Source organism: Coturnix japonica, chromosome 5 (assembly GCF_054131305.1).
Source record: "Coturnix japonica strain WE chromosome 5, WE-NBRP24, whole genome shotgun sequence".
Taxonomy (NCBI): Eukaryota; Metazoa; Chordata; class Aves; order Galliformes; family Phasianidae; genus Coturnix; species Coturnix japonica.
In genome coordinates, this window is record NC_140667.1 from 14,428,153 (window position 1) to 14,447,305 (window position 19,153).

Sequence of the window (19,153 nt, forward strand, 5' to 3'; positions counted from 1 at the left end):
TTTTGGTGGCCATAAGTCAGTTAACGTCTCAAAGCTGTGCTGACTTGCATTAACTTGAGATTTGGTTCACTCGTCTTTCTGAAGCTGTTTTACCTACAGTTTTTTCTTGTAACTCGTGACAACCTTTGAATCCTATATACTTTGTTTAAACAGGGAATCTTAACTTGGTTTACTTTTTCCTGATAAAATGGGTTTTTAACTCTAGACTTTTTTGAAGTAGAGGACACCATAAGCTGTTACTTTCTGAAATGAAGATGTTCTTATCTATGGTTTTTAAATCCTACGTTGTTATGACAAGTTATCTGTTCTTTTCAGTCATTTACTCCTCCACTTCATCTCTACCCTACTTGTTCCGGCGTCAGTCATTGTTTCTGATGTTTTTCCCTAACGCAGACTTGAGAAAGTAGTCTTGTTTTTTTTCTCCATTCATCTCTTATTTTTGTCACTCTGGACACCATGAGGTCTGTTTTTCTGAGGAAAAAATTCAGTGTAGTCGTCACACAGTCTCAGGTTTTTCAGGTAGCTTAACTAATCCACTCTTTGGGTTGCCAGGCTCTTCACAGTGTTTCTGGCTCTGCTCTGTGTGGTCAAGTACCACTGAACCACTCTTGGTCTCGACTTTGAAAGATGTTACATAGAAATAACAAAGGAAATGAATCTACTGATAATGAAAAAACTGAACCAAAAATGGTTGAAGGTTATGGATTTTCAGTTCTAAAAAAATAAAAAGGGGGGTGGGGGGGGGGGGAGGGTGGAGAGTAATCTAAGAGAAAATGAGGACAGGAAAGAAAGCTTCATGGATTTGCTAGAAACCCTAACACTTCTAGCAAGGAAAATGTCTGGAGTGAAAAATTCCTGGAGAATTTCCTTCTGACTGAGTGAAGCTCGATCCAGAAAGATACTGGTTGCTGTCACTGGCTTCAAGGGTATCTGGAGATGGCACAGTTCTGCAATCTTTGTAGTCTTGGAGAAGTTCAGGTCCCATTTTTCACTCATGCTTACTCATGTTGCAGCCCAGGTAGTGGTATGAAGCCTCTTAGCTAAAAGTTGAAAGGAAGCTGAAATCCTGTATATAAATGTTCAGTGATGAGATTCTTAAAATACACCAGACTAAATCCTGAGAAGCAGAGCCTACCTGCAGCTCTGATATAACACAGTGATTGATAGAAATGTGTGTTAGGAATGCCTGCACAGCTGTCACTGACTTTAATGACAGTTGTATGCAAGTTACTGGCTTTTATGCTAGTGTATTTCTATGCAGATTTTTCAGCTCAGGATTGGAATATTTGACTGCAGAATTTGTTGAGTGATTTCCCCGAACTTTGTTATGTATAGTTTTCTTCATTCCTACCGCTCACTGTGGTTTCCAAATTATATAGTGAAGACTTTCAAGTAATGGAGTTGTAGAAAAGTCACGCTTGGGATAGGTGCTCTCGGACTGGTTACTCTATAGACACATGGAGATGTTAAAACTGGGAATACCGAAATCTGTGGCGAGGAAAGAGGGCAACTGCAGTTCTGCTTTACAGAGGGAGAACAAGGATGCAGAAATGGACCAGGAAATATTGAAAATGTGTTGAGTGTGGACTGTGAGCCTCACTTGTGCCCTTGAAAGCTGCCCGTCAAATAGTGGACTTGTCTGAGTTGGGAGATGTTGAGCTGGCAGCCCCAGACCAGGGCGCAGCAGTTCAGCTTTCTGCCCTGAAGCACAACATGTGCTGCTCCCCTCACTGCACCTCTGCTGGCTGTGACAAGCTGCTGGGGACCAACAGAAGAGGAGACAGAGTATCCTGCAACTCTTCCTGTGGGGCACATTATCATTCGGTGGCTTATTTCCGTAACACTGTCAGATATTTCCACAGTTGATGCACCGCAGTTGTCTAAAAGGCAGCTGGGTGTGACTGGTTGTGTTGAAGCCCTGAGTCTGTTTGATGAGCAGAGAGGGTGGTGTGAGCAGGGTGAATGTAGATGTGTAATGGAACTGCCCTGGATTGTCAGTAGCATTACTTGGCATCCGCCTCTCTTTTCCTTTTCAATCAGTACAGTAGAAAATTCTTTTGAAGGGAGATAATTTTACAAAGTGCTGAGTTCAATGTTCCAGAGCCTTTGGCATTCAGCAAGAGAGTTGCAGGCTTTTAATCTATCTCCTGTGTTCTTATATTAAAGGAAATGTTTTCAAAGTGATTTGAGCGAGTTACTTGTGTGAAAGCTGTTAACAAAGAATGGGATATATGAGTGTAACAGTTATTTAGCTTTCAAAGTTTGCCTTGGGAGCAGAAAGGATTTCTCATTGCTAGAAATACCAGAAAGAAAAAAGAAGAGAAAGGCTCCTGTGTGTAATTTTTCATTCCTGTCTGTCTTCTGCTGGCTTTAATCATGCAAACCTCCCACCCAGGTCAAGGGGAGTTCTGGCTGATTTACAGGCTACAGGAAATGGGAAGTTGATGTAGATTTAGTGACTGTCTCTGTAGGACTGAGAGACACAAGGGGGGCAAGAAGTGATTTTCAAGCCCAGGAACCTCCTCTATCGTTTCTGCTTTGCCAAAATTTGCACTCTTAAGAGAGAGTGAGAGAAACAGACTCGTAGCTGTGTGTTTGGGCTGGTGAATGCTCCGACTTTTCATTGGTCTGTGTAGTGCTAAAAAGTCGAGCTGGAAAGTATGTCGTAAGTATGTAAGTACAGTGCTGCTGCTTTATTGTTGTTGTTGTAAAGAGGTGAGGTTTCATCCTCATTTTATGTCTGTGGAAAACAGACAAAATTGTAGTTGTGATGAATTGTAAAACAGTTGTCTACATACTTTTAAAGATTCTAACAGTGGGACTTTGGTTCAGAGATGGCTTTTAAATTCTTGTTCTTTGCTATAGAATCATGGAATGGCCTGGGTTGAAAAGGACCACAATGATCATCCAGTTTCAACCCCCTGCTATTTGCAGGGTCACCAACCAGCAGACCAGGCTGCCCACAGCCACATCCAGCCTGGCCTTGAATGCCTGCAGGGATGGGGCATCCACAGCCTCCTTGGGCAACCAGTTCCAGTGCGTCACCTCCCTCTGAGTGATAAACTTCTTTCTAATATCTGACCTAAACCTTCCTGTCTCAGTTTAAAACCACTGTCCCCTTGTTCTATCCTCATTTCCTTGCCTCATCCAAACAGAGGTTGAAAGCCACATTTGGTAGAGCCTGTGTCTTGTTCCTGCCACATCAGCTAGTGATAACTGGGCTCTCAAGCACACTAAGGCATGTCTTCCTCTAATTTAGGGTTTTGTCTTTGCTATGCTCCTTTCTCAGTGTCTTTTGCTGTTGGTACGAACACCCACTGCATGTACCTTGTCTTCAAATTTACTTCAGGTGTGAGGATAGTCTGGTTCTTGTGTGTACTTTAAAAACAACATACATTCCTGTGCTTTTTAATTAGAGGATGCTGGTAGAAGACATGTCATACTTGCAGCAAACATATGGTAAGGCTTGAAATGGTTCTGGTGGAAGTTGGACAAGTTTCTGAGGAAATGTGGTGTCATGCAGAGGTGAGCTTTACTCAGCAGAGTTGTCCAAGCCCGAAGGACATACCAACCCATGTTCTGCAGTCAGTGTTCACAATGCACGGCCTGGCTGAAAGCTTCAGCTTTGTGCAGCAGGTCAAGTGTCATCTTAGAAAGAAACGGTCCTTGCAGCTTCATGGACTTCTGTGCGTCAGCGCATCAGGCCAGTTGTACAATGCTATCTACCCATGTGGTGCGTTGTGGTGAACTCTTTTACAAGAGGATTAACCACCCTGTCTGAACGAACAGCTGCAGGCAGGCAGTGCCTTCTTGTCGTGTGAGGCAGCAGCTCTCAGCTCCCTCGCTCTGCAGTGTCCCTGCCGGTCTGTGGCGCCCTCTGGTGGAGTGCGGAGCTATGCTCCCCCGAGTCTCATCCCCAGCAAGTCCCTGCGGGTTCACGTCAAATCAAAATCCTTCATGTCAGAGGCTGGTAAGAGCCAGCTTGCAGTCAACACTCCTTTTAAGAAGAAAGAGATACTCATATCGGATGGACCAAGAGTGCAGGAACTTAATTTCACTATAAGATTTAGACTTAGTGGTGCCTGCATTAGCATCCTTCAGTTCTTTGATTTTCTTTTCACTATACCCAGCCTTAAACATTGACTGTGATAGCTTACTGGTGCCAGAGATAGACTCTAGCTATGGTAGCGATCTGCAGCTGTCAGTTCAGAATGTGTAGGAGCTCTATTATTCATACTTCTTAGCCACTTCGATGTCTAGTGTGGGGGCAGTTCTTTGTTGATAGCTTCAAGATCTGTGTCCCTGTGGAGTTCTTTATAATGGCATTCAAAAGAACTTGTACAAGGGTTGCTCCAAAAGTGATGCCTCATATTTTGTTATGTTGACCCACAACATCTGAATCAGATGTTGGTAGTATGGCAGTAGAGGATGTTGGACCTTCCCAGCTGTGTAGGCACACAGACTGTCATCTACCTCCAAATCCATATGATTTTGTGGTAATGTATAACTTATGTAAGTGGTCTTGCAGTCAATTAAAATTAGCTGCTTGTATTTCATGTGTCGTTGTGGAGAAACGCGAAGAACTGAGTACATTTTGTTGTAGCTATTTAGGTGTAGTACCCCATCTGGTCAGGGAGTGCTTGGTCCTTTACTGTGACACCCTTGTACTGTTTCACTTTTCCTCCTAGCAGCAGCATCATACGTGGTATTTCTATTCATGTTGTTTTGTTTTTCTAAGTGAAACAGGCTCTAGCGGTCCCTGTGGCACTCCATTAGGTTCTTTCACCTCCTCTAACACTTTTCTGCTGTTCACTGTCTTTCATTTTTATGAAGTGGGCCAGTTTTCCATGCAGTAGCTGCTAATGAGGAAACACAACAAAGAGGAAACACAACAGGGAGTAAAACCTGCAGTGCACAAACCTGTTGCACTAATTTTGTAAATCTATTAGAAGCAAAGCTTCTACAGCAAGATTTCTTCATAAATGTGCAATGTTTGCTGGTCAGAGCTGCTTTTTTGTGTATTGCTTTTCTACCCTAAATGAATTGTTAGCTTTGGGGCTGGATTGTTGTTGATTTTTACAGGTGTTTGAATGCATTGACTGTTGGTGCCACACGTTGCTTTATGGCTCTGTGGTGTATCCTACGGTGCTGGTAATTTCTTTAGTGAGCATTCCAATGAGATTTAGAGTGGTGCTATTCAGGGCTGCAGGAGCTTTTAGGAACAGACATGAAAGTGATGTCAGAATTTCATCCTCTGATGCACAGGTGTTGTTTTCCTCTGTATTTCACAGCAAAAGCTTTGCAGTTGAGGCAAACCTTCTATGCTGTTGTGCCCGTGGTCTTATCAGCAGTTATGATTCTCTGCTTTTGTTGTTTGTTCTTTTAGGTGTTCCTTCACAACTGTCTCACGAATGGTCAGATGGAGGCAAAACAACCTTAATGGTCTGACACACAGGCATCAAAAGTCCCCACCGTTATTTCCCCACAGCCAGTGAGTATTAATTATTGAATGGTGTTTTAGCTCATGTGCTGCATTTCATCTCAAAGTTTTGTATAAACATCAAGTATTTTATGTATTTTTCTGGTAAACAATGAAATTTTTTCCTATTCCCAACCCCTTGTTCCCCCCCTTGCCCCAACCATTTGCACACACAGCCGATGTCTTGACCTTTTATTAGAACTGAAGAAACAAAGCAGACATAAGTTATGCATCACAGGTTTACAGAACTGCTCACTATTTAAGGCAAAAAGGTTACAAGACTGAGCTCAAGTTGTGCCATCTCATTGTCAATAGAGAGAAGTCTAATAAGCACAGCCCTAGAGAGCAGGATCTGCCCTTTAATGACAAAGAAGTGGAGCTTTCAGCATGTGTTTTGGAAGTTACAGGTACCATTAGGAAGTAACCAAGGGTACAGCCTCCAGGTGCTTGCCTGCTGTGTTTGGTCTCAGGGCAGTGTTTGTTCCTGGGCTCTCATTAAATTTAGACATTGTGCTGTTAAGAACAGCAGCTACAGAAGGTAGCAGGGTATTAAGAACTGTATAATGCTATGCAGTGTATAATCTACATATTTTTATCACGCAGCATATATTTGATCACACTGAGTAAATTATACACTGGAAAGTACAATAAAATTAAGCCTTATTTTACATTAAAAATTGTAATGCAGTGAACTGTTAGCTTGAGAATTAAATTCTGCCTTCTTGTAGGCAACTATGATTCTATACAAGAGAATGGCTCAGCTCCTTGTAAGGAAGTTGCAATGTCATCAGAGTTAAATTGATGTCCCTGCATATCATCATAAGCCTCCCTTTGCTGCTGACTTTTTGTTTTTTTCTGTTTGGAAGTAGTATCCATTTAGTACTTTGAAATGCAAACATCCAGCTGCCGTATTATGGTTATCACCTGTACTTTGTGAGGCCAGAAATGAGTGTCAAGACTGAAATAAATAGGACAGCCTCCCCCCTTGCCTGCCCTGAGGTGTCCATATGGTTGACAGTAGTGGATTTTTGTCATCTAAACGTTCAGGACGGCACTGGTCCAAGTTTAACCAGTCTGCACGCTCAGCACCTCTGTAACAAGAGGAGTTGGGGCTGGGGCCAAGAGGCTGGTAGAATGGAGGTGCAAATTTCATTTGTCCCTTCAGCAGTTTCTCATGAGAAAGGCGATCCTTTCTCCCCTTCATTCAAAGTTATTCATTTAGTGAAAGATGTGAGAGAGTCTGTGCAGGTTTTGGCCTCTTGGACTATTCAGACATGAGTTGGGTTGCATGAGCAGCAGAAGCGGGCTGTTACTAAGCTTACTGTATGTTGCCGAGCTCTTTCTTCTATATGCCTTCATGGCAATTGCAGGGGCCCTGAATCAGGTGCCATCCTTGACCTTCACACAAGCAGCTTCTGCTCTACTCTCCTTGCAGCTGCCTCACAGCCACTAAGCTTCTCACCAGCGTTGGCTGCTGAGCTGATAGACATGCCAGGTTATCTGGACACAGCAGTGTTTTCCCCTCTTCTCTTTGAAATCTAAACAACATGATAGAGACCTGATCTCAATGGTAGTCTTCAATGATATCACAGTCCAAGTGAGATATCAAGCCAGTTGGGCAGTCCTGAATAAATCAGGAAAGAGGTTAGTTAGCAGGAAAATGGAATGAGGATAAAGGAGGGATTAAAGAGAGACTCCTCAGAAGTCAGTGTTGAGGGGTTTTTTTGTTGTTTTTTTGTTTTTCCTGCTCAGAGGTACCAGGAGGTATTTGAAGAAATTAATGGTGTGGTTGTTTAGTGTAGGTTTGGCACAGTGTGGTTTTTAATGTTATTTCTTTCTTAAGCATCAAAATAGTAATGGCAACTTTTAATTTGGAGAATTGCTTTGCATACACCTGGAAAACATAGTGCAAATAGGGAAGGGTTATTCTAAATTGGAATGTTTGAAGAAGGCCGTGTTCATACATTAGGTCAGGATGGGTAATTCGAACTGTAGAGTACAGTTTCCCATGAAAATGGAAGAAAAATATGTCCCATTTGACATTTCAGGTCAGATTTAGGATTTCTCATTATAGTAAGAGAATGCAAATTATACAAGATGTGTGGCAAACCATACAGCAGGTCATAGTCTCCTTATAAACTGAACATCGAGTGTGTGGAAATATATTTGTCATACTCAGTACTTCATACCATCACTTATCATCACTGTCATGGAAAAAAAAAATAGCTCTGCATCACAGACATGAAGCAAGAACTCCTTCTGTCATGTTCTTTACTTTTAATTCCAGGAATAGAGTAGTGTCTATCTAATAAATTCTTTCAACACCCCCACTTGACAAACGGGAATCAGTTCCATCTAGGAAACAAAGACAGTGATGTAAGCAGGCAGGTTACGGCGTGTCAGAGGATGGAACCCACTGAAAACCATTTCCATGTTAAAAGCCCTTTTAACCCTTTTCTTTGTGTGCTCCCCCGTCAGTTTACAGGGGGTCACGGTACTTGACCGTGAGGTTCAAATGTAAGGAATTTTCTGTACCTAGGCATACACGTCAAATTGAGATGCTTAAATTGCTGGGAAGATCTGAGCGGGTAGCCACAGAACTGTGCGGCACTGAACACAGTGTTGCACAGAGCTCTGAGGGTATGTTGGTAAGCTTTCTGATTGATTTCTGAATAAACAGCATGTAAACTGCGGGAGGACAGAGAGACCTCAGGCATTCAAAGAGTTCAGTAAAAGAAGTTCTTAGCTTTTTTTCTCTCTTCTCAGCCTCCAGTATTGGAGATTCTGGGGGTGATCTCTCAGTTCTAGCACTTGGACTGCAGAGCCTCCAAAGAGTTTTCAGAGGACGACAGCTTATAAGCCAAACTTTGACTCTAAATGCGGACATTTTCCACATGGCTCCTGCTGACTGCAGACTCTGGAATTTGGCATCGCTATCTTGGGCTCTCCAGGATTTCAGCAGATGCAGTGCATTGATTTCATGTTAAAAAGGGAGTCCTGCTATGACTTCCACAGCTTGTTTCATCGCTCTTGAAATCAAGCGGTAACATAAAAACAATGGCAGCAATTTTAGGTTATAGACAATATCCAATATGTACAGAATTGGGATTAAATTAAAAAGTCTTCTAGACTTTTGGCATTTCCGTCCTCCATGTGGAGATCATTTTCTTTATCCATACTCTTCCCCTTTTTGTCCATTTCTGTATTTGCTGTGTTTTCCTTAGAACTTGGAGATGTCTCCATTTAGCACTTTTTTCTTTTAACCAGACGCTTTCCTTAATTAAGTTTGCTTGGTTTGAACCCTAACAATTTGGAGCTAATCAAAAAGGCTTTTCTCACTTAGATGATGGTACAGTGGTTGTGCATTGAGTGCTCCTCAGTGCTCACTACGTTGTGAAGTAATTATATGCAATGAGTCACGGAGCCCATAAGAAGATCATTTCTGTGTTTATATCTATGCTGTTGTTTATACATTTTTGGGATGTGAAACTTCACTAGGCATTCTCAGTTTGTGTGTGGTGTGGGTCAAGGTCACAGTGCATTTGAAAACACTTCCCGAAACTTTGAAGTGCAAGGATTTTCTAAATCTTTTACCAGTTTACTTTGGAAGGAATTGTTGGGGAAAAAAATCAAAGTTCCTTTAATGGAACTGGATACCGGCATAGCTGCATCTCCAAAGGAAAACAGTAGGGCCAGAAAAAGGAAGGACCAGAAAGGAAGACAAGAATGTGTATTACTATCTTTGTTGAGCATGGGTGAATTACATGAGGTTCTTAGCTTGCAGAAGGACTACAGAATGCGGATAAGTTGGGGAAAAAAAAATTTAAAAATTACACATGGATTAGAGAATTGAAGTAGTATACATGATCTGATATTTGTTATGGTTTGAGAAATACAGGTGGCGAATATGTAAGAAAAGGTACTGTTCCATACACAAAGAAGTTGACATAAGTGCTGTAGGATGTTGTCGATGCTGAAAAATTACCTGGATTCAGACTAATGCCTGTCATGGAAGTAAGTTCCTTTAAAAGCTATAAAGCACAGATATATTGCTGTCTGTGGTTCAGGAAATTGCTAGCCTGTGCATTTGTGAAAGCTGAAAGAGTCTGCCAGTGAGGCAGTACTGTATATTTCTTACAGTCTTCTGTTCTTCTGCATGCCATTCGCCACCGGTAAGGCAGGATACTGAGCTGCACGCTGGTGTGAAGTCCAGCAGTTCTTATGTTCCTTGCCTAACATTGAATTTCCCCCAATTTCTTTTTATTTCCCACAGTTTTATCAGTCTTCAGTGTTTTTTTCATATGTAGCTGTGGTGTTTTGTGGGTTCTTTTGTGGGTTTTGGTTTTTTTTTTTGGTTTGGTTTGTTTATTGTTGTTTGTTTAGTTGGTTTTTTTTTGCTATCTCTACCACCTCTGCTATCTCCGTTGTGTTTCTGTCTTCTATTGACATTGTTTGCCCCTCAGTAGATCTCAAACCTAGAGCCCTAATAAAGACCTAGAGAAGAGATTAGCAGTTTGACACCCATTTACATTTTCTGCAGCTTATAGTGATTGGGGAGCCTAAAAAGGACATGTCTTATAAAGCCTTGTTCAAGTATTAATTTGGGGGGAAAGAAACTAATAATATTAATAATAAAGATTGTTTAAAGAGTCCTAACCTGTTTGCCAAAGAAATGGACTATGCAAGAATTTGTTGCTGCTTCTGTTTTACTTGAACAAATGCTTGGGTTTTTTTGTGCCTGTAGCTGAGAGGTGATTTTTAAGAAGTGAGGTGCTTTGTGTGCGAAATTGGGCACAGTGGGGATCATGGAAAATGCCAGATGGAACAAAAGTATTCTGATTTTCGATCCACAAAGAACGTAGCTGTCAGTCATGCGGAGCATCCAGCAGCTCTCATTGAAATCGGTGGCCCCGGGCCAATCTTGCTAGAAGTGTTTAGTTTAGTTCACTGGATTGACATGAGCGCCCAGCCTGCCTTGCTCCACAGCTGTGCTTTAGGGATATGTAAAAAGATGATAGTATCAGTAAAATATAGAGATGCAGAGAAGTCCCTGGGAAAGGCAGGAGATTGATGCCCTACTGTTCCTTCCTTTTTCTTGTAAATCTCTTTTGTATTTTTCATCCTAGTGCCGAGTTACTTTTTCTGTCTACCACTGCTCTCCACTCATCTGTGTTTTGATTTAGTAGGACCTAGTGGGAAACCTAAATGACTTGGAATTACAAATTTGTGTCTCGGGTGCCAGTCTAAACTGTTACTTTCTGAAACATTTGGTGGTTTTGTAGGATATTCTTATATGTGACTATATGGGGAAATCCTTATAATTATACCTGATTACATACACTGTAAGACATGGCTACAGGTAGCTAAGCAGCTCCTGAAAACAAACACAGGATCCGCTCCTACGTTCATTCAAAAGATTGTTTAGTCTTCTGTCTTGCTTTAGGGTATCATGAACGTACATTGTGTACAGGATGGTTTCTGTGATAAGTGATCTTAAAACATAAGCTAATTTGAATTCTGCCATTTAGTTTGCAATACCTTTGTTTGGGATGAAACCTCAATCCATGAAAATCTGTCCGTATTTACCCTGGTTCAGATGCACTGTTTCAGATTTTGGCTACACCATTTGGCCACAGTGCATGTTGGTGTGGGTTATATTCATCTTATTTTTTGTGTTGTGTGAAATGATGTCCACTGGTATAAAATTGACATGTTAGGAGCGCTGGGAGCATTGCAGGTGTTTTCCCATGCAGAGCGTCTCTGTGGGAGAGGCCAAGACTGTTTATAATGACTATGGATAGTTATTATTGTCAAAGATGAGCAATTAAGCAGCTCAGGCCACCCAGCATGTCAGCCCCATACATGCATAGTATTTTGGGGTCCAAGAAACCAAATTACTGCTTTATACATATCCACAAATGTCAGTTACGTATGTCCTGCCATATGGCAGAGCTGCATGGTAGCACACTGTGTGAAGATTCACAGTTGACCCGCATGCCCAGGTGTGCATTTTCTGTGTACTGGAGATGAGGCAGTCACGGCAGGAGAAGGCTGGCCACTGAGGCCAGCAGACGGGCTTGTCCTTAGAGAAAATCAAGCAACGAAGCCAGTTGGCTGAGGATTCCCAGCTGGCCACCTGCAACTTGGGATGGCCAGGCTGGAGGAGCCAAACTGGCAGGTTTATCCCTAAGTTATTGGAGGCTCGTATGCAGCTCCACAAAAGACAAAAGGAAAAATAAATGGGGATTAACATGATAGCAGGCTGATATTGTGCCAGGCTGTGCGCTTTTCTTTTCAGTGTCACGTAACATCACGAACAGTTTCTGCAGACGGTCAGGCCTCCTTCCAGCTGGCCTTTGAGGGCACATTATAGAAGAATGGGATCTTCAGGCAAGCAGTTGCACCATAGGAAGCCTATGTTGGAATTTCTCAAATGTTCATTTTCAGTTTTTTACTGCTGTACTTGGATAGACTACTTTGAATCTGCTTGTACCAGTTTGCATCGTGGTGGCCAAATTCAGCTCTAAAGCAGCGGTTACCTCAAGACAACAGTTTGCCTTACTCTTTTGTCAGTCCTCCTCTGCTTTCTCTGTGTCTGGGAAAAGGTAGTTCGTGCAGTTATTGTCACAGCACAGTAAACGAGCTTCCTCTCCAGTGGGAGACAGTGAAAAGATGTGTTTTGACCCGGCTTTAATATGTACCTCTTCTGCTGAATTATGTATTAGAGGAACTCTTTGTGACAGAATGATGCATGGCTGCCTTAGCCAAGTTTTATTCCTGTTAACTAGCAGCAGGTAGGAGATAACATGCCTTCAGGACTAGTCTTCCTATTACACCAGTTTGTATCTTGCTTTTCTAAAGCAAACAGGCTATTTATCCTACTGGGTAACTGTTACTTTTGTGGAAGACAAAATGTTTCAATAGGGGAACTGTGTTTTGAGCATTTGAAACAATGTTTGATTGAATTAAATGATTTTATTATTGTTACTGTTACGCAATCGTTTTTGTGCACTCTGAGAAGGCCTTGGAAACCCTTGTTTTTCATTCTCAAGTGTGCTCTTTGAAACCTGCTCTCTGTGGAATTTCTGTCTAGCGAGTTTATCTTTAAATCAGCTCTTGAGCAATTGGAGAGACTACTCTGATTTAACAAGGTCTTTCCTCTCCTGCTCTATTTTTCATTAAGGTCGTCTAAGGTGCAGCGTTCTCTATGAAGAATGACTTTGAATGCCTGGATGCAGGCCTGTCAGAACCACGTTGGGCAGCTATCTCTGCATAAATTAGAGCTCCCTGGTCTAGATGCTGAAGGTCACGTTTGAGTAAGATGTCTTGTGTCCCAGAAATCTTCTGTTTTGCTTTATTATTATTCAGAGTGGGGAATATCTTGCCAAGTCAGAGGAAGGAAAACTGATGCAAAATATGATTCTTTTGTCTTCCTGTCCAACTCTCTGTTCCAACAGCATGCAGAATTCTGCTATGTTAGGGTTTGGGTTTTTTTAAGTTTGTCAAGCTTTTTGTGAATGATGGAGGGTACTGTAATAGTTGCAGTTTCTTAGAACTGCTTTTGATTTACACAGAAATCCCAGTCAAGCACGTATTGTCTGTAATCTATGTTTTTGTTAATGGCAACTTCATAATGAAACAAGTTTTGCAATAGCAATGTAGGTTTTGGATGTATATGAGAGAAAATAAGGGAGAAATGAATGACTTGAGAACAAACAGGCTTGCTTGTGCACTTTGTCTGCATTCATCTGATTTCTTTGTCAGCGTGCCCTGCTCCAAGCACAGTACAACAAGGGCATACATATGGGGATGGAACAGATTGCCAGAATTTGTCAAATGCCTGCATGAATGTATGAGAGCAGTACTGAGGTTTAGACTGTGGTGCTTGTTTATAAGTGATGTGAGCTTTCTCCTTCGAATTGCTGATCTGTACTACTTGAGGCTACTACACGCATTGCTACAGCAAGTCCTGTACAGTCATTCTTTAATTACGTAGTTACTGCTATGTTTTAGAGCAAACCCCCACTATAAACAATGTTTCAGGAAAAGGTTCTTGCTAGGAAGATAAACAGATCTCTGTTTGCACAAGCTGAAGAGTGGAAGCAGGCTATGAGCAGCTGCAGGAAGGATGAATGTTCAGACTTTGCCAGCCTTAATTGCTACTGACGGTGGGAATTTTGTGTCCCTGATGCTGCTGCCCTACCGCTTGGCACACTCACCAATGCAAAGCAGGAGGGTTTGTCAGCACAGTCTGGTCTCCCCTTTTGCCTCAACAGCAAAAGGCACCATTCAGCACCGGTCCCATCACCTTTGTGCAGGTATTGTTCAGTTGTGTTGCGGCTCTGTGAGGTATCGGTGCTTTTGCTTGCATCGGGTTCTGGCGGTTGATCTGTGTGCCTTTCTGGAATGCTGAATGCTCCTCCTTGGGAACAGTAAAGCTTTCATGTAATAATGAGAACTATGTTTCGATGTTCTGTGACCTGTAATGTGAAATGGATCGTTTCTTTTTTGTGACTGAGTGGATGGTAGGTATTTAAGAAGTCAACGTTGACAGTCCAAAGAGTGAATTTATGGAAAGCTGTTCTGAATTGTTACGGTTAGAGCCTTTGTAGTTTCACAGCGAGTTTTCAAATTTATACCTCAGATGTAATCAGTGTGGGCCAAATGCTGTCAGCTGGCAAAGCAAGGCTCAGGCTGTGCACTGTGACTCGGTCCTAACTTGAAAGCAGAGCTCTAATAAGCTGTGTTCCTCTCTACTGTGTTTGGGAACTTCTGTGCAGGACTTCAAGCGATAGACAGTCACAGACACTGCAGGTGAAAACTTCTTGCTTCTTGGTTCCAAAAGCAAATAAAGAGTTTATAAATGTTGGTGTGGCGGCTCAGGACATCTGTCCATCTATAACATGTGAATAGTGAGGAGAACTTTTTAGGTGTTGCAGCGTTATGCTCTTGAAGGCCGAGAACTGTTCTTTGACCAGGAGAGTTACTCTTGTTTCTGCCTCTTAACGCTGCAGTGTCACACATCCAGCTGTTGTGGGGCAGTGAAGTGCTGGGAGACTGGGACAAATACGCAGCTGCACCGTGGGTGCTGGGTGCAGCTGCACTTATGATACAGATCCAAAAAATCACTTAATCGCTTCATGGTTCGAGTTAGCCAGATTTGATGGGGTGATTCTTGTGCTGGCTCAGAAAGCACTACCAGTGATAAAGATGAGAGGTGTTTCCTTTTATGGCAAGCTATTTTAAAAGAAAATTCTAGTGAGGTTTCAATAGATGGGCCTGTGATTGGTGAGCTTCTGCCCACCTGAGTATTGTGAACGGTGGTGCTTTTAGCAGTGTGAAGTTAGTCAGAAGTAACGTGCACTAATGGAATGTCTTAATTGCTCTCATCCGTGGTCCTTGTACTTACCTAGAGAGGTACCATGTTCTTGTGTCGCACGCTTTGTCTGCTGGCATCTGGTCACGTGCTGCTTTGCATGCTGAGCTCTAAACAATAGATCTCTGAATGGAATTATAATGTGTAGCAATGAGATGAATTTGATCTTGTGTCTTCTAGTTTTCGGTAGTGTTAGGTGTAGTTGAAGTACTGCTAAGAGTTCTATCAATTGACCTTCATTTTAAGTGAGGGATCTGAGATCACTCTTTGTTGTTTCTTGCAGTGATTGTGAGAGAAAGACGTGACTATATTTATGTATTTTTAAAGTATTTATACTAGATTGCCTTGTAAATTTAAAGGCATATATGACTCCACACTATTACTTGTTGATTTGTTTCTTGCCAAAGGCTTAACTGCTGTTTTAAGGAATGAGTGCCCAGTGTAGTTATAGCCAAAATGTTGGTGTGCTCATATTCAGCTTATCAAAAGATTATTTTATGCTCAAATGATAGGCAATAAAAGTAGATGATAGTGGCTCCATTAAGTGATAGTTCTAAATGCCAAGCATGCTGGCATGTATATCTATCTGTGGGAGAACTAAGGCAAAGGACTATTTTGTTTTCCTGTGTGGAGCTTGAGGAAAGCAGAGTTGGTCTGATAATAACGGGGAGAAAACAAAATGAAACAGTGATAGAGTTTCACTCTGTAATTAACTGAAATGACGAACACTAAAACAACAGCGCTGTTGACTGTGGGGGCGCTCTGGTATCTGGAGTTACCCTCGAGTGCTGAGGGAAGAGGGTGCTGCCACGGGTGCAGGTATGTCCACGTGTGCTGAGGGAGCTGATGTGTTTTCTGAATTGCTGTCATTTTTTACAGGTCTTGGAGAACAGAAGAGGTGCCTGAAGACCGGAGGATAGCCAGCGTCACTACAGAAAGGGCAAGAAGGAGGATCTGGGAAACTACAGGACAGTCAGTCTCACCTCTGTTCCTGGGAAAGTGACAGAACAGCTTGTTCTGAATACTATCTTCAAGCAATTGGAAGAGAAGGTTATCAGGAACAGTCAACATGGATTCATCAAGAGGAAACCAGGCTCAACCAATCCTCATAGCCTTCTACGGTGGCTTCTCTGTCTGGGTAGATGAGAGGAGACCAGCGGGTATTGTCTATGTTGCCTTCAGCAAAGCTTTTGATATTGTCTCTCATGTTGTTCTGTTAACAAAGCTGAGAAAGTGTGGGGTAGATGAGTGGACAGTGAGTTCAGCCTTGAGAAGACTGAGAGGGGATATGTTGAATGTTTATAAGTATTGTAAGTGTGGGAGACAAAGGGACATGGTCAGCTTCTCTTTAGTGGTCTGTGAGAACAGAACAAGGGGAAATGGCTGTTAAATGGAGCATAGGAAGTTTTGTGCCAATAAGCCAAAGATGGAGAGTGATGGAGCATTGGAATGGGCTAACCGGAGAGGTTGTGGAGTCTTCTCTGGAGACGTACCTGTGCAGAATGCTGTAGGCAGCCTGCTTTGGCAGGGGGGGTTGGATGTTATGATCTCTAGAAGTTCCTTTTGACCCCTGCAGTTCTGTGATTGTAGGCATCAGGCGAGACAGTGACATGTATGAATGGTATAAAGTGTAAAGCTTTCTTCCGTGATATGTTTCGAGTTTCTGAGAGTGAATTGAGATCATTTTGGTTTTTGCAATGGAACCTATGTATCCAGTATTTAGCATCATGTTTCTGTATGCATCTGTTAATAAAGTTTTCAAAAGTGTGATTAATTTTCAGCAGACTCCTATACTTGTAATCAGTCATTTTCAGCTTGAAGAAAATCTGTTTATACTGATTCTGACACAGGGCTGCTTCACAATATCTGCTTACTGCTGTTGAAGTGCTAGTGCTGAAGTTTAGAAGATTTCTGTGCACTGCAGTCCTTAACAACCAGTTTATTTCATTACAAAGTAGTAAGTGGGCTGAGAACCGGTATGTTGTGGACACCCGTCAGTGATGCACACCACCGCTTGCTGAAGTCATGCTGAGATTGTCACTACTCATGTGTGAGACTGAGATGTGTTGGACTGTGTAGCATTCATTTGGACAAATCTGTTTTTGAATGTTAAGCAGAGGACCATGCAGTGAAACAACCTCTATGCAGTGATGGTGTTCTCTTTTTGTGTTTTTTCAGGATTTTATGCTGCTTGGTACCTGCTGGAATTTCTGGTGTTTCTTCTATATTTCTCTCACACACGCAGTGTTATTTGTGAATCTACGCCATTGTCAAGTGTTTGGGGTTTTTATTTGGAAACTTGGTTTGAATTTACATTATAGATATTTTTCTCATTCTTGTGCAAATTTGTTGTTGTTGTTGTTGTTGTTGTTGTTTCTGTGCACATTACCCTTTAATTAGAAGTTGTTTATCGCAATATGCTCTCAGGTCAGTGCACAAGTAACATTAAAGACATGCATCTGTATTTTGAGTACATGTGGTGTGCCAAACATATCCTTACAGCACCTTTTCTCCTAAGAATCATGCAGATCTTCTCAGAGAGGGGTGCTCTTTAAGCAGCGATGTTGAGAATACGTTGGTTTTGTACAGGCTTACAAAGTAGCGTCCTGCCAAATCATTCTTGGGAAGTGTTACTTTTTGAAATGAAGCTCGATGCCCTGCTGTGCTCTTGAAATGTAAACGATGAGTTACTGCGGCAGTGATACATATAGGTTCTTCATTCAACCACTGTGATTACTTGATGAAGTCCTATTGAGTTACCTGATAGGCAATTTAATTCTTTGAAATTAATGAAATTTCTTGTTACATTATTAAACACTTAGCAATTAAAGGCCATATATTTGGTGATTTGCATTGAAATTTTTTTCCTTCATTGTTTTGATGCTGTTGTTAGATTAAAACTCTGGAAATCCAGGTTTCACTGGAGAAGTAACTCTCTGCTGGCGGCTGACGAAACAGTAGAACATTATTCTGTCTATTTCATAACATACCAAACTTGGTGTTTGTTATTAGCCTTCTTTTTGAGAAATGATATGTAGTCCAGTTCATGTGTTTACCACTTGGCCTTATTGTTCTATGTATGTTTTCATACTCCTGTTTTGTTTTGGTTTGGTTTGATGTTTTTTTTGTTTTGTTTTGTTTGTTGTTTGGTTTTTTTGTTTTGTTTTGCTTTGTTTTGTTTTGTTGTTTTTTTTTTTTGTAAAGCCTATCTGTTTTGAAAGTGAAGAAGAGAAGCTTAGCACTTGGCTCAGTTTCTAACAGGCCGTGATTTCACTTGCTGTGTCTCATGTGTATTTATTGGGAAGGAGCTGAACTTCATATTACCCATCAGCTACAGCAAAGAAATGTTTTTACTGCATTATTGCTGTGAGCAGTGTTTTTTACTGTAGTTTAAACGTAATCTCCAAGGAAGTTAATTGTGCACAGCTCTTATGGTGTGCAGCTGAATTCTGTCTGGAGTAAAAATTGTGTTTTGATGTCTTGAAACACAGTCAAAAGTTATCTGAACCATAATTCACATTGTATTTTAAAATCAGGATTTCTTCTGGTTACCTGTAGACTCCGACTGCACTGAGAGTGTGTTTTTCACACATTGTTTCTGTGTGGAAAAAAATCAAACCATGTAATCATTCACGAATTAGGAATAGCACCAATTAACTGTGTGTGTGTGTGGGAAAGTATTCTCACAGTTAGCAGTCATTTCTCAGGGCTTTTGAGAACTGAACTTACAATTTGCCGTGTTATTCCTGTCCTCAACTCATGTTAAGCTTCACTCTTTCTAGTATTGCATCAAAGTTGGTCTATTTTGAAAATTTTTGAAAGTAATCCTACTACTATTTTTTTCCCCCTTCTAATAATAGATATTGGTATCTGTGTTGGGTTTGTGTGGCAAGATTTTGGGAGGAATGGGAGCGGCAGGAGAGCTCTCTGTGTAATAGTAGGGGACGGCTACAGTGATTACTGTTGTTTTCAGGCCGCTCTGCACCACGCTGTATCCCAGGACCTAGAATAGTTTGGTAGCGGGTCTGCTGTTGAGAAGGCAGGTAAGAATCACAGAATCACAGAATTGTAGGGGTTGGAAGGGATCTCTAGAGGTTATCGACTCCAACCCTCCTGCCAAAGCAGGTTCCCTACACCACGAAAGAAGACTGAAAGAACTGCGTTGCGGTACAAGCGGGATTTTACAGAGCAGCAGCTATGGATCGAGATAAGGACTTCACAGAGCAGCAGCTGCGGAGCAGGATAAACAGCGTGACAACCGAGGACACCTTTAGGAAAAGAATGATCGGCTCGCAGCT

General features: G+C 41.8%; 1 long non-coding RNA gene across 1 annotated transcript in view; it reads left to right on the forward strand.

The window, feature by feature from the left end:
- The window catches only part of LOC107314577 (uncharacterized), a 111,364-nt gene extending 94,729 nt beyond the window's left edge, over positions 1 to 16,635 (forward strand). The window contains exons 3-4 of the long non-coding RNA XR_014947053.1: positions 5,387 to 5,491; positions 15,735 to 16,635. This is a non-coding gene — a long non-coding RNA (uncharacterized LOC107314577). The remainder of the gene's footprint in view (positions 1 to 5,386; positions 5,492 to 15,734) is intronic.
- Positions 16,636 to 19,153: the final 2,518 nt, after the last annotated feature.